Source organism: Euphorbia lathyris, chromosome 2, assembly GCF_963576675.1.
Source record: "Euphorbia lathyris chromosome 2, ddEupLath1.1, whole genome shotgun sequence".
NCBI lineage: Eukaryota > Viridiplantae > Streptophyta > Magnoliopsida > Malpighiales > Euphorbiaceae > Euphorbia > Euphorbia lathyris.
The window spans coordinates 120,431,449-120,448,286 of record NC_088911.1 but is presented as its reverse complement, the minus strand read 5'-3'; the positions used below and the strand labels follow the sequence as shown (position 1 = coordinate 120,448,286).

The 16,838-nt window shown below is 35.5% G+C and overlaps 1 pseudogene; it reads right to left on the bottom strand.

Moving 5' to 3' along the window:
- Positions 1–365: 365 nt before the first annotated feature.
- On the bottom strand, positions 366–15,999 carry LOC136217412 (protein JOKA2-like; annotated as a pseudogene).
- Between the last annotated feature and the right edge of the window lie 839 nt (positions 16,000–16,838).

Below are 16,838 nucleotides of genomic sequence, written 5' to 3'. Positions count from 1 at the left end.
CCCATCATCTGTTCAAACTGGTTGTAACCCTGAGGATAACCTGCATGTCCTGAAGCTCCTATATGTTCTGAGCTCCCAGACACATGAACATGACCAACTGAACCATGACTAGACACATTACCGGATTGTCCATTCTCACCATCAGACTCCATAACCCTACATGAAACATGACCATGTCAACATGCTTTAGAATAAGAAAACATGATTATGTGGTCTTAACCTAGGAATCCAAAACAAGTCATACACAGCCTAATCCCTAAGAAAGTAGACCCGCTCTGATACCACTAAATGTAACCCCCCTCACTAGGATCACATGATATCTCACACAATATCCGTTATAGACATGCTTTCAATTCTCAATCATATAAACTTCAATCTCATATAACCTTTACATATTATACATAAGAGAAAGCATTTACAATTTACAATACACGTTTAAGTCATTATCCTACATAGAGGATTTACAAAACAAAAGTACATCACAAGACTCCAAAATGCCTAGATGAGAATGGACTGGCACTGCCGGTGCGACCTTAAGCAAGAAGAACTCCACCTAACCTGTAAAATCTGTTGGCAAGGGGTGAGCTGCCTACTCAATAAACATATTACGCATATATGTATATACAAAAGTAACGTAAAGAGCACAAATCAAAATATATCATCAGTATCAAGTTAGAAATTTTCAATAGAAAGATATTCACTTGTTTCACTTAGTATAGTAATACTTATTTTAGAAAGGCCTTGCTGTACTTAGACAATATATATAAAATGGTCCTTGAGCCCAATCTGTATTCCGGCTCACTAAATTCGGAAAACAATCATCTGTGCTACGGAGGAGTAAACTCAACTCACGTACTCATATATCTCAACACATGTGCTTCCGGCTCACAATATTCGGATAACACTCTCAACTTGGACCATTTCACATATCCATCTAAGCAAGCTCATATTCATTTATAATCCAACCATGATTCAGTTCCAGTATGCGCACAAGGCTCAACATGTCGTATTTGCTCATAACACTGCAACATACTTAATCATATCACTTTCTTATCAATCATAACGTATCACAAACACTCAAACATTATTCACATCATTCACATCAGATTCAACCACATCTCACACTCAACAAGTCACAAGGCACAATACATTCATACACATATATAAGCAATATGCTTACTATCGCACTTGGTTCGATCTATTCAACACGATCGGGTGTGTGTTCAATTGCACCTTGCCCTCCTAATGTCAAATAACATTTATCAAATTAGCCTTAACATAAACTTAATGAACATATAAACTAATGAATGCTATATGATTTACAAGACACTAACTCCACAAAGTTCATGCAATCTAATCCTTTTGTCTTAGATCATCACATGACCTACTTGCACACATTCTGCCCTAACTCTCTCTATATAAATCCAAATGCCATGTTTCTTAAACCTACTAAAACTAGACATATATGGGTATAACATATCCAAAATTCACATTAATATTAATTCTACACAATATATGGCATGCAAAATGATTCTGTCCTATTTCCAGCCAAGAAACGGACTACCCAGATTTGCATGTACCATAATTCACTCAACCTAGCTCACACTAAACACAATGGATTGCCAAATCCTTTTACAGGTATATACTTAAGGTTGTTAGGAACACTTTTGTATAAAGAAACTTTCTCAAATTCGGAATCTAAGGTCCTCAAAATGTTACATCAACATGGCTGTCTCACATGATATTCAATTTCGAGGCAGTCATGATCCATCTAGGTTTTCTTCCTCTATATATGGAATTAAAGTCCCATATTTTACAGAGGGTTTCATAACACATATAGGAACATAGTGTATTCTTTATGTATCTTCAAATTCGAACAATATCAATATGAAAAACATGCTCCAAGATTAGTAAAAGCAGTACCCTAGATTTCTGTTTAGGGAACTTGATACATATCTTTCATTTGGACAGCCTAATACCAATTCAAACAACACCAAAACTCAACAAACTCAATCACAACTCATTCACAACAAATCTTATGATCATACCTAGGTATTTCAGAATCTCAAACTCATAGAAAACAAGCTAAAACAACATACTAACCTTCAACTTGGGTCTATCACCTAGTATGCTTCACTAGTACAGAAATGCTTACTTGTGTCGCACTTTTTCATGTTGTTGTGTCGCACTTTTGTGCGACACAACAGGGGTGCGACACAAGAACTTTGCATCGCTCTTGAGAGTGACACAAGCTACTCATTTGTTGTGTCGCACTTGTCAAGCGCGATACAATTGAGTGATAACTCTTGTGACGCGGTTTTAGAGTGCGCGACACAACATATGATAATTCTTGTGACGCGCTCCAAGGGTGCGCGACACAAACTCCCTGATTAATCTCGTACACTTTGTATCGCTCCTTCCTCACGCGCGACGCAAAATATTAATATTTTTTAAAAAAAATATATATTTTTTGGATTGAATGGAGCTCTAATATTGAACTATAATCATTGGTATTCTATTTGCAGTCCCACTCATCTGTAGAACTCAAGTATAAGAAATTGAGAAATTCCTTGCATATGCCAACATTAAAAAAGAACAAAATAAAAACATGACTGGAAAAGGAAACATATAAAAATACCTCTCGTAGTATATTATAAGCATCTTCATAAAACTTCAAAGCTTCGACCCAGTCTCTTCAAAACTCAGCATATACAGCAACCTAGCAATTCAAACCCAAGTAATGAGAACTTAGAAGCTTTCATAATTTTGACCACATTTGAAATGAATGACCTATAGGTGTTCTAAAAAATGAATGACCTATATGTGTTCGCAATACGAAAAACTATCCATTTAATAAAATTTGTTACCTTTTCAAGTTCCTCTTCCACAGCTCTGGCAATTTCATTCTTCTGCTCAAAAGCGTCATCCAAATAAAGTTTTGGAACACTCGCCCTGATTACTGAAAATTTTATGAGCACCAACAGGGTAGTTTATTATATGTTCAACAAATTAATCAAAAATAAAAGGTGGAAGATACAAAAAAAATCATTTGAAGTAAATGTATATGTTGTGCACAGAGGTGACTAAGCCTTGCATTTTCTATGCAGTATATAATATACCATCAAAAACATAAGCCTGAATTTGAGTCCTTGTATTGGTGAGTTTGTAGAAAGCTTCATTTGCTTTATCAGCCAGTGCACGATATTGAATAGATGCAACAACATTAACAAATACATTGTCCTGAAAATAAACAGAAATAAGGATCACCACTTGGTCAAAACATCAAAGTTAGAAGTTGCAACAACTATAAACAAAAGAATTATGAACGTAGTCGTTTAATGGGTGACTCATTCTATCTCCTATCCATTCCTTCAATTTATTTATTTTCAGCAAATTGGTGCAGGAAAATAGGAAGCTGAGATTATAGAAACAACAGCATAAAATTACTCCTTGCTGTTGTCACTACATCATTATGTGGGCAATTGATTATATACACACTTAGTGAATCTATTTACCAAGGCGAACCACGATCTCTCCCTCGTTCAGTTGAAGTTCGAGCAAGAATTTCAACGAGTCTATCCCGATAATGCAAATCCAATGAAACTAATTACCAGGATAAAGAAGATACAAGATGATCTTGCTACACTGAAAGTGCAATGCCGTGAACTTCTTGCGGCAAAACAGGACTTGATTGATAAAGCTCAAACAACTCTTGTTGGGAACAGAAGTTTACTGCACCAAAAAAGTAAAGAGAAACATGACATATGCTTATAGATTTGAAGTTCTCTTGATAAACAAATCAATATTATAATATTACTTACACTTTGGATTTGTACCGTGGCCCAGTTATTGGATGAACCCCACAACCATCACATTGAACTCCTCTATGGAACATTCCAACAACTGAATCATTGCGACCAGACCATTGGCTTAGTGGACTGATTTGAGGCAGTACATGAGGTTGAGCAGAGATATCATTTCCTACAGGTGTATAACCAAATGGACACTTGCTACCAAATCCAAAAGGCCTTGCTGAATTGTTAGAACCTCCAACAGGCTTCTTACTTAGATGAACAACATTATGTCTCATAGTTTCTTTCCTATCATCACCATTACCTGATGGCACAAAGTTTTTCATTGAGCGTCCAGATTGATTAAAATCACAAGCAGGTTCAAGATTTAAATCAACAGGAGCAGGTCCAGGTTCCACAGTTACACCCACTCCCCTAGTAACATTTTCAAGCCTCGTCGTGCTAGTTTCTCCATTAACAGTAATTGGTGCAGTAGGCACAACTGAAGCAATTGGGTTATCAATGGACCCTGCTTGGTGCTTATGTTGGGACCAACTTGAAAAAGCTGATTTGGATTCAAAATGGATTGTCCCATTTTGGAAAAGCAGTCAACAAGCTCTGAAATTACAGAATTGGGAGTCGTAGCCTTAGAAGCCAAGTCAAGTGATAGCTTAGACAAGGTCTCACGTACTGGCTCTGGAACAGATTTAAGCACATCAGCGACAGTTCTATTAATGTTTGGCTGTTGATTATGGACTTGTGGAGACATCATGGGTGTAGAACTACCGCTTGATTTAGCAAAATCATTATTGAGACGCACATTAACCTTCAAAAATTTCAGGCTCTGCTTCATCACATCAAGCAGATCATCATCATCCACGAGTGCCACCACATCCCCATCTTCATCAACATAAGTCAGAGCAATATCTGCATCGAGAGGGATATTGAATAGACCATGAATCTTTGCCCTTAGCCCATTCATGTCAAGATCAAGTTGTCCAGCCGAGTTAACTTGAGCATTGAAACGCCTAAGTATATCACCAAAGTTAACCTGAAGCCACAATGAAAGAGAAATAAGTAACGATACGCAATTTACATAATCCAAAAATTACATATTATATGCCATAATAAAAACATTGAACTCCTAAAGTATACTAAACCATTGAACTCCTAAAGTATACTAAACCATTAATAGTCGTAACAACAAAAAGTTAAAATAGAAAACTGAATCATCTGCATAATATTAATATATATATATATATGCTTTGCACATATGCTTATGATCTATGTGATATATGCTTTGCACATATGATCTATGTGACATATGCTTTGCACATATGCTTCAAGCATCCACGGGCATTCCTGTTGCCAGTGCTGATGAGGACTCTGCTTTTGCTAACTTCAACCAGATAATTGACAAATGGACGGTTCAAATCAGGTCAAGATCAGGGGACAAAGAGGGGAATTCAGAATCCGAGGATATTAACAAATTACTCTTCTCAGCTATAGTGCAAAGCAATTAAAGAGTGCAAATCAATCTTTTGTAATTATGTACCAGATTTTTTTACTGAAATTCACACTTGGAAACATAAAGTATGCTTTTAACATCTGGTTCAACAATCTTTATATTCACATAACTGCTCCTAGATAACATATATGCTCCAGAATCAGCACGATAAATACCACACAAATATTGACATATATTCATACCAAATCAGAACAGAATTGTAGACACAAATATAAGAAAGGGCCAGCAAGAATGTGAAGGTGAAGAGAGAAGTAGCAAACCTTGGTCCTTAAATTTGTTATAAAGTTCAGTCAACTCAGTGCAATTCATATCCGTAAATCCACTGATCAAAAGCACCAAAAGAATATAGAATAATTATAAAATTGAAAGCAATTAACAGAAAAATAGAAAGAAAAGAGCCAGATAGAAATTACATTTAGAGGCGACATTGACGATGGGAGAACCTTCCCCTTTAGACGCTCAGGTCGACGTCCTGACCTCGGGAATCCTGATAATAAGGAAAGTAAGAAAAAAGGAATGGAAATTGAAAGAAGAAGGAGAAGAGAGAACCTTGATAGTGAATTGATGGACGGATTTAGAAGGAAGTGATGAAGAAGCTCCCATATGTACGAATCGACAGAAATGAATCGGGGGAAGAAAAAAGAAAAGCTTGTTCTACAATTAGAGAAGAAAGAGGATATTGAAGAGTTTGGAGACTAAACCATAGCATTATGATGGAGAGAAATAATCAAGAGTAGTTGGTAAGTAATATTGGGGGAAAATAACAAAACCTATTTTGTGCAGAAGAGGTGGAGATCGAGAGGTGGAGACGGCGGTGAAGCTGGTCCTTGTTTCCGGCGCCTGGAGAAGCGGAATGACCGGAGATACGAACGGCGGTGTGCGAGGTGGCGGTGCAAGGTGGAGATGGCGGTGTGCAAGGTGGAGGTTGGCGGCTATGGAGTTGACTGGGTGGAGAAAATAAAACCTAGAAATAAGGAAGCAGAGAAAGCATACGATAAAAGAGTTCTGGTTTTATTCATTAGGTAAAATTCTTATATTTAAACGTTTTATATTTCTTATAATTATTGAATGCTTGACAAGAAATACAATTGTTCACATGGTTAAGGCATTAGTTAGTGTTTTGACATGTTAGTGGTTTGATCCTTTGCATTTACAATTTGTTCTTTTTATTTTTAATTCATTTATCTGGGATAAGTTAATACTCAGTGAATGCTTGACAAGAAATACAATAAGTTCAGATGGTTAAGATATTAGATGGTTTTTCAACTTGTTAGAGGTTCGATCCTCCATTTTTACATTTTTTTAAGTATATATTTTTCAATTCATTTTCTTTTTAATTAATTTATATGGGATAAGTTTTTAAGTTTATATATATGTACAGGATATTTGATTTTCATCATTTTTTTAGTTTTTTAAGAAATATAAAAAAAAATATTTATATTCAAATAGTATTTCGTATTAGTTGTGTCGCACTTTAAAAAAGAGCGACACAAAGATAACACACTACTTGTGTCGCTTTTATAAAAGCGTGTCACAAAGATAACACACTTCTTGTGTCGTTCTGGTAAAGGCGCGTCACAAGCTTACTCTTGTGTCGCACTGCAAGACAGGCGATACAAGAAGTAACTCGTTTGTGACGCACGCTCTTCAAGCATGACACAAGTGATGACACAGAATACTTAGTTGTGTCGCGTTTAAAGAACGCGCGACACTAGTTACTCTGTTGTGTCGCTTTCTCTTCAAGCGCGACACAAGAGGTGCGACACAAGTGAGCATTTCTGTACTAGTGCTTCCTAACTTGACTTGTTTGACTTGAAAATAGAAGCAATTGGAAGAGTTTTCTTTGGAGGATGTTAGGGTATGAAAAGGGAAGGTTTGCTGAAGCTTTGGTCGAAATTGTGGCTGGAAAGCATAAAGAATGAGTTGTTTACATCCATTTGAAATGACGAGGTGCATTTTGTCTCAATCTTGGGTGACACCTCGTGCTTAAGTGAGGTGCTTGCTCACAAAACTCATTTCCAGCCCTCCATAAGTCTAATTTGTTCAATTAAAGACATATTCATTCATTCCTTTAAGTCTTAACTCAATTAACCAATCGTTACATCTTAACGACACACTAATCGTCTACTAATCGCATGATGATCGCATTATGCATACGAAACTTCCAATGCCAATGAAATGAATATAAAATGTATGTATTCAATCATGAAAACATATATGAATGTGGGAAGATGTATATGTTAGGGTTTTAGGGATGTTACATTCATATTCAAGGAAAATCCAATGCATAGAGGTGTCAGTATCCACCCGAAGTTTGTATTGGATTTTCTTAGAAAGCTCCACATCAATCAAGATACGAGCATAGTGACCCATTTCACCCTCCATAGTATTCTTGTCAGAACGAAGGGGCACCCCAATCGCCCTTCCAATGCTTGCCATGATCCGCTTATTCCAGAATTCCCAAGGAAGATTGTAGAAATGGACCCAGACTTGAGTAGAAGTGGATTTGTGATAGTCTGGATTAAATCTCGGGCTCCAAGGAATGAAACACATAATCCTAGGCCTAAGAGTAATGGCATCACGACTCCAAACAGATTGGAGAGCCTCTGCGGACAAAAGAATGATATGGTAAAAGCCTCTACCCAAAGAAATCAATTTCCAATTAGAAGAGCAACCCCAAGTAGGTGAAATTTTGGCCTTCAAGTCCAGCTGCTTCCAAGGGGATCCCCTCTTAACAAGAGTGATACGCCCGATAATAGAGTGCTTACAAAGATTGATCCTATCGTTGTAAATATCCTGCTGTATTTTGATGGCTTTAAAGCCGCCTTCTTCAAATATAAGTGATCGATCCACTGAGGGAGGAACATCCGGAGAAAAAGCCGCAGAAGAAGCAGCACCAACAAGGGTAGTGCATAGGACCTAGGTCCAGAAAAGGGCCCGGTTGTCGAGGGAGGACAGATCGTTGCATTATTAGATCCAGGTAAGGCATTTTTCAAGTAAGATGATCTAGAAAAAAGATGGGCAATGGAGCAATCCATCTCCATCAGATCAGCGAAGGACAGTCTCACAAACCCAAGGAACTAGACCAAGCCGCCCAATCCAAAAAAAAATTAGACAAATTTTGAATACAAAATAAAACCGAACAAAAAAGGACGTCCGCGGCAGAGAGCGAACAACCGCGTGCAATGAACAAAGAGACGCAGTCAGCGGCTGAGAAAACCCAAACCCTAGCAAAGCCCTCGATGCATCATTCGACTTTTATCTTATGTAGTTTCTATTTCAATTTTTTATGTTTTAACAATAATTTAAAATGATTTAAAAGTCAACAAATTATTATGGTATGATCCGCGGCTATCACGGAACAACAAGAGAACCGCGACGATGAAGAATCGCCACACACCACAACGCCGAACAACTACAGACGATGCCAGGTAGGGCGGCAGGTGGGAGGATCTGCGAGAAGAGACGTGACGACTGAGAGAGCGCAGCGGCAGACACGGCGCGAACGTCGGTATGCAGAACCCGGCGAAATAGGACCGCAAAAACCCAGCAGCGGAGAGAAAGAACGGCGTCAGAGAGAGCGCAACGGCGGAGAGGCGTGGAAGCAAGAGACGTGGCGTCAGAGAGAGCATAGCAGTGAGAGAGAACATCGACGGCTGGAGGAACAGATCAGATACCGACGGCTGAGAAAACCCAAACCCCAGCAGAGCCCTCTATTATCTTTACACCTTATTTCTTAGTTTTTTTATATAAAAATATAGATTTATTAACTACATTTACCACTAAAATGTAGTTAGATGGATTAAAATAAACTAATGAATGTTATTGGAAATTTTTTGAAGAATATAAAAATATTAGGTTTTTGATTTAGTAAAATATTAAATTATAAACTAATTGGTATATATTAGAAAATACATTATATAATATCCAAGATACTATTAGCAATTTAAGTCCACATTTTTCAAAATCTCTCACTGATAATTTGCCTTGTTCATTATGCTTATTCATTTTACTGTAACAATCATTAGATATTAGTAATGCGGGTTCAACATATTAGTGTTTACTACTAATGAAATGACAAAAGCCCGTAACAATATTACTATTAGTTTGATGAAGAGTAAATGACGCTAATGTGCATCGTAAAACATTTATTTTACTTGTATGAATAGATATATATTTATTATTTTTTCTTTAATTTTTATATTAGTAAAAATGTAAGAATAATTTTCATTATCTAAATATATTTTTATGCATTAATAAAGTCTAGGTTAACATGGGTAAAAAATATGGTACCTCATATTTTGGGGTTCTTTTTAGAAGGTGATTATAAATATGAATTATTAAAAAAAATAGCCATAAAATGCCAATATCGTTATTTGTCATTTTATATAAACAGTTGGTAGCAATTAACTAAGTTTTATCAAACAGATTTTATTGGGCTTGGTCCAATATCATGAATTTATAAAAATGAGTCATGTGTGGTGTGTGCTCTTATATTTTTTTTTTTTGAGAAATTTTATTTAATTAATTTATTTTAGTAATTTAATTAAATAATTAGTAAATTAATTATTCTTAATCAATTTTTTTTAACCAATTTAATCAATTTTTTTAAATATTTGAAAATTCAACTAACCCTGATTTTTCTCTTTATAACTCCTCTATTAATTACTCTTAATAAGCTTTCTTTAAACATTTAACTGTAACTTCCCCATTAATTAGTATCACATTCTGTTCTTCTCCTTTTTTTTTTGACAATTAAAGAAGCATGTATTAAGAATCAAGAAGAAGCATATTACAAATAAAATCAGGGGGTACAGAAAACCACTCACCCCCGATGTAAAGGTAAAATACTACTTCTAGCTAACAAATGAGCAACAGAGTTTGCAGAACGACAGACAAATCGAATAGAGCAATTAAAAGACTCGTTCAATGAAAAATGACAATCATTGGCTAAGGCGTTAAAAGGAGATGAAACCTCTAACGGGTGGGCCATAGACTGTACCACGATCAACGAATCTGATTCAATGATTACATCCTTCCATCCGCGGTATTACATCTCTTTTTCTTCTTCCAAAAAAATTGATTTTTGAATTGAGCAACAAAAAAGATTATGAGTGTAGATGCTTGAACAATTCTAAAACGTGCAATTCTGACTTGTATTTCACTTGGCTATTTTATCATGGAGATAATGGTCTGCTTGTACAATCTCAAGGGAGTGCCGAAAACTTCTTAAAGAGAGCGACCTCGTTCGCGACTCATCCCCGATTTTCTTTACTTTTGTAATACCCTGTTCCAATATCATGTAGATATTGTCCGCTCTGGTCCAATTCCAACACATTGAGCCTCACGGCTTTAAAACGCGTCTGCATGTATTGGATTCACATCTTACTAATAAGCCTCAATCACTTCCTCTCCATTTCCGATGTGGGTTTCAGTTCATTCCTGCCCCCATCGCCATCCCTTAGGGCCGCTCCTTGCTCAGGCCTTCTTACCCCGACGCCACCCACTCCGGACCGGGTCGTTACAGGCCCACCAGCTTCCGCCTGGTTCTGATACCAATTGTAATACCCTGTTCCAATACCATGTAGATATTGTCCACTCTGGCCCAATTCCAACACATTGGGCCTCACGGCTTTAAAACGCGTCTGCATGTATTGGATTCACATCTTACTAATAAGCCCCAATCACTTCCTCTCCATTTCCGATGTGGGATTCAGTTCATTCCTGCCCCCATCGCCATCCCTTAAGGCCGCTCCTTGCTCAGGCCTTCTTACCCCGGCGCCACCCACTCCATTTTAAGATGATTATTTGCTGCCATGACTACCGAACAAACTACTGGGCTGATTGAAATCAACAAATCATTCCAGTTTGAGGGGGCTTACTTTTGACGATGGAAATAAAATATGTTTTTCTACCTTACCATAAAACGGGTCGCATTTGTTCTTATTTCTGAAAAACCCGTTGTTATTGAAACTGCCTCTGAGGATAGATGGATTGAGACCGACTTCTGTAAAAATTACATCTTGAATGGTTTGACAGATGATCTGTATGATTACTATAATGCTGAAAACAAATCTGCCAAAGACATTTTGCATTCTAAAAGAAATATGACATCGAGGAGGCTGAAACAAAGAAGTATGTTGTCAATTCCTACCTCAAATTTTAGATGATTGATAATAAACTCGTGGAGGCATTGTCACATCCGTGTCTAAAATTTCTAATCTTTATTTTCGAAATAGATAGTGTTAATTAATTATAAATTTTAAAAATGTTATTGAGTTTAATTTAATGTTTTTAAGTATAAATTGAAACTTTTGGGTAAATTCAAAATAAATTATAAATTAGAGGAACTAAAATTAATATTTTTCAAATTAAAAACCACATATACACGTAATTAAAACTACAAATTATATTTGACCATTTCATTTTATGTTATGTAAATTAATATTAATATTTATATAACTATGAATTAAATAAATAAAAATTACATGCATGTGGGACACGTTCCTACTAGATGTCAATATTTGAGGAATATAAGATACAAATGCGAGCATAAATACCATGTGTCATAATTTTAAATATATCTCACAATTTTAAGTTTTTGGCAAAATAAATAAATAAATATCAACCACCATATATAAATGGAATCTAACCATATAAAGAGAGGGGGAGAGTCATCCTGAAAGAAAAAAAAAAAAGAGAGAGGGGATTATAAATTAATGTAAAAGGAGTAGGGCTGTAAATGAACAGAGCCGCTCATGAGCAGCTCGGTGATCGGTTCGATAAAAGCTCGGCTCGATTCGGCTCAATTTGTAAACGAGCCGCTCGTGAATACGATTTACTGGCTCGGTTCGTAAACGAGCCAAGCTTGAGCAGGTCAAAGCTCGGCTCGAAAGCTCGCGAGCAGGCTCGATTAGAACATTTATGAACAAATTTTAGTTTTGTAGAAAACTATATAGTTTTGTGTTAGTTCACAAATATCTAAACTTAATATTATTTCATTTGCTATTAGATGAGTTCGTTCACAAACATAATAAATGAGTAGTAGACGAACTATTTGTAAACATCTTGTTTATTTCTTCACGAACTTTGCTTGTGAGCTTGTTTATATACACAATTAAAGAGTTATTTGCGAGCAAACTTCATAAATATAATTAACAATTTACTCATAAACAATTCATGGTTAGATAATTTTCTTAATGAACCAAGTCCAAAAGAGGATTTTGGGCTCGAAACAAGCTCGAAGCTCGACTCAAGCTCGTTGAGCAAGCTAAAGCTTGGCTCAGGCTCGGCTCGTTAATTTTATAGCAAGCTCGGCTCGGGCTCGAGCTCGTTAATTTTATAGCGAGTCGAGCTTGAACAGGCCAAAGTTCGGCTCGGCTCGGCTCGATTACAGCCCTAAAAAGGAGGGACTTAAACGAGGTAATATTTTCTGGAGGAAACGGTCTCGTGTGAACAGACTAGACATTGTATCATTCACGAGGTAATATTATTTGTAATATTTATAAGGTAATATCATTTTCTCTTTGATACTGTTGTAGTTAGATATTACAATAGACTGTCATTTGGAAGTTTCGGTTATGGTTACGAAAATATTTGATGCTTAAACGAAAATAATTGATGTTTAATTATTAAATTATCAGCCTGAATTTATATATAATAAAATATACTAATAATATAAGAAATTGAAAATAAAATATCTACAGATAGACCCGTAGCAGTGTCACGAGTCTAACTGAACCTTAGGTCGGAATTAACGATATTAGTTTAGTTTACATATTACAATTTCGATGATAAATGATTTAAAATAAGTTTTAAGTTATTTGATTAATATTTAATATTTAATATTTAAGTGACTTTAAATTGTCGAGTTAAAATATTTAAGTGATTTTAAATTATCGAGTTAAAATAAATTATAAATTAGAAGGTTTAATGTTGATATTTACCAATTAGAGTCGGTATAAAATAAAATATACAATTGGTACATGAATTTGAATATGAAATTAGTAAAAATAGACTTATGATAATATAACGAGTCTAACCCTATATTCAGTCTAAAATAGCTATTACGATGACAACTAAAAATAAGTTTCAGTTTTAAATTATTTGAGTGGCTTTGAATACGTTTTATTAAATCGTTTAAAATATATTGTATAAAATATTTATATACTTTTGATTTTGGTTATTTGAAGAATGATTATTTATTATTATGGTATTTTGGAAATTGGGTTGGAAAATGAATTTGATGATTGTATACGAATTGTTTTTGGATTGAGATCGGTTATTGTTTTTATGAGATTTGGATTGAAATCCAATATGATTTTTATGTTAGTGATATTTCAAACGAGAGATTAAAATGGAGGTTGTTGCGGTTATTATTGTTATTATTTCGGTGATGTGGATTGAAGTCCAAATATGATTTTATCTTATTTTGAAAGAAAGATAAAATGGTTTTGTCATATAGTATTGCCCGGAGTAGGAGTTGTAACTTGTAAGACCATACCTAAGGACGGTATGGCCAGAGTGCACGGCTAGTAGTCCAAACGTTAGGCAAGACGAGATATGAATGAGATATCTCGATTATTGATATGATTGATGTTATGATAAGCTACACGGGTGGAATTCGAGGATGGACACACACTCAAATTTTATATTACGTTTTTAAAATGCTGGATGATTTGATATTTTACGTTTGTTTGATTACGAGTTAGTTTATTAAAGCGATTTATTTGATTACGAGTTGGTTTGTTAAAGCGGTTTATTTGTTTTGATTCGGTTTGATAAAACGTTGTTCGATTTGATTTGTTTTGATAAAACGTTGTTCGATTTGATTCGTTTTGATAAAACGTTGTTCAGTTTGATTTGTTTAATTCGATTCGTTTTGATAAACCGATTTATATATATAAAAACTATAACAAAGTGATATACAATTAAAGTATTAGCATGTTATTGAAAGTGTCAATAAGTTAAAACGATATAATAAGTTAAAGTGAACTACCTATTAGAACTACCTAAAATAGGTAGAACTACGTGGCTTTGATTCCCGATTTAAAGATTTAAAGACGTTCGGGATATGTAGGAAGCTTGATAGAATTATCAAGTTTAAGCCAAATAATTAAATAAACTTTAGGTAGTCCAAATGAATTTTTATCTGTAGAAAATCGGTTCGACTTTTTGACTTACGAACGTCCGTTATCTTATTTTTCCTTCATACCCGATGCCGTTTTAGGTCGGGTGTGACAGTCATAATCTCACGAACTCCAAAAAATTGCTCACGAGATTATATTGGAAGGTATGACTCTTGATAAAAAAAAAATCAAGTTGCTATTGTTATTAAAAAACGGCCTCCTTTCTGGAAGGATTTTAAAAATGTTTTCAGACACAAAACCAAAGATTTTTCTCTGGAAAGTCTGATCACCAATCTCCATTTTGAGGAGGATCTGGATAATAAAGAAGGAGAAGGAAGAAATCAAGTTCTTAATTAATGAAGAAGAAAGAAGAAGCCAAGTTTATAACTGGTCTACAGAGGAAAAATGAAAAGCAAAGTAAAACCTACAACTATCTTTCCTATTTATAGTATATAGCTGTATGGCTATAAACAATTAATAGGAATTAATTAGCTGTTAATTACCTGTATGGTTAAATACATAAACATCTTTTAATACCCAACAAATTATCTATATTTAATATACTTAACACCCCCCACAAGCTGATAGTGATTACTTTGTTGTCTTATGAACATTCAAAATTCCGAGTTGTGAAAGAAAAGAAGCCAACAATGGTGAATGTAAAGGCTTAGTTAAACAATCTGCTAACTGATCTGTAGTTGAAACTGACAGCAAATGTATCACACCAGCTTGAACTTTTTCTCTCACAAAATGACAATCGATCTCGAGATGTTTTGTTCTTTCATGGAAAACCGAATTCTTAGCTATATAAATTGCTGATATATTATCACAGAACAATAAAGCTGGTCGAGGATGAGTTATTTGAAAATCTTGCAAGAGATAAAACAACCACTGAACTTCACATGTCGTTGAATACATAGCGTAATATTCTACTTCAGAACTTGATCTGCTAACCGTTTGTTGCTTCTTAGATTTCCAACTTATTAATGAACTCCCTAGAAAAACACAAAAGCCTATAATTGATATTCTTGTTATCTCAAACAACACTAAGAGATTCACTATCTCTCTGGAACCCAATAAGAAAAGTTTTAAGAATCAGAACCACAAACAAAATCGAAACTGCAACACTCAAAACAAGCAGAATTGGAACCAAAATAGATCTTAACAGCAGCCACCTAAGGATGACACTGTCTTTCTCTTCTTCAATTGCAGGAAACCAGTTCATATGGCACGTAAGTGCAGGAACATGACAAACACTTTTCCTAGTGTTAACTTGACTAAAGTACTACCTCTTATAGTTATAATAACTAAGATCAACCTTATCGGTGGATTAGATGGGTGGTGGGTAGACACTAGAGCATCTCACCATGTCTACTAACAAACAACATGTTTAAGATGTGATTCGTTCCTTGCCACATAGTTGGGAATATGCAAAACCACCTTACTATAATGAGAACATCAAAAGGAATGGAACATGTCTTACCTCATATTGAGTTGGATTGCCATGGCAATAACTCGCTGATATTTTAACAAAGTCATTAGTTGGTTCCATTTACAATAAGCTTGTAAAGTGGCTTGCTCATTCCAGCTTGAGGGGTAACAGAATATATAGTTGGAGTTTGTTAGTTTGGTAAATACTTTCATTTTGATGTCGTTAAGAGTCATTTTGAGTAGTTAGTTAAAGTTTAGTTATACAAAGTATAAAATTCAGTGACTTTTATGTTACATTTTAAAGTTCAGTGGCATACCGTAAAAATTGGTGACGTTAAGTGGCCATGGTGTATAATTTACCGAAAAAAACTATAATTTTTTTTTTGTAAGAAAAGGAAAGAAAAAACAAACAAAAACCCCACAAACTAGCCCGGGATTAGCCTAGGAAAGCTAACCCCCACCTGATCATCCGAAAGTAAAGAAAAAAGGAAATCCGGAGGAGAAGAGAAAGTTGTTACTCCCAAAGTCCTCACATGGCCCTCAGCAGCAAGGCGGTCTGCCACCCGTTTCTGCTCCCTAAATACGTGGCCAAAGCTGATGGTATCGAATGAGGCACCCAATCTTTTGATCTCTTTAACTAAATTTTGGCAACCTAGACTCAAAGCATTTTTTATCATAGATCATTTTGACGGCTTCGAGGTTGTCCGATTCCACGAGTAGACTTTTCAAACCCAGATTTTTGGCGATCCCAAGTCTAGAGAAGATCCCCTAGAGCTCAGCAGTGAAAGAAGATCCCAACCCCAGGTTCTGAGCAAAGCCAGACACCCAAGCACCACTGGCATCTCTCAAAATACCTCCAGCCGTAATTCTGCCATCTACAAGACAAGAGCCGTCAGTATTTAATTTAACTATTCCTTCACTAGGTCTGCTCCATCCAAATAGATGAACAATAGTTCTCTG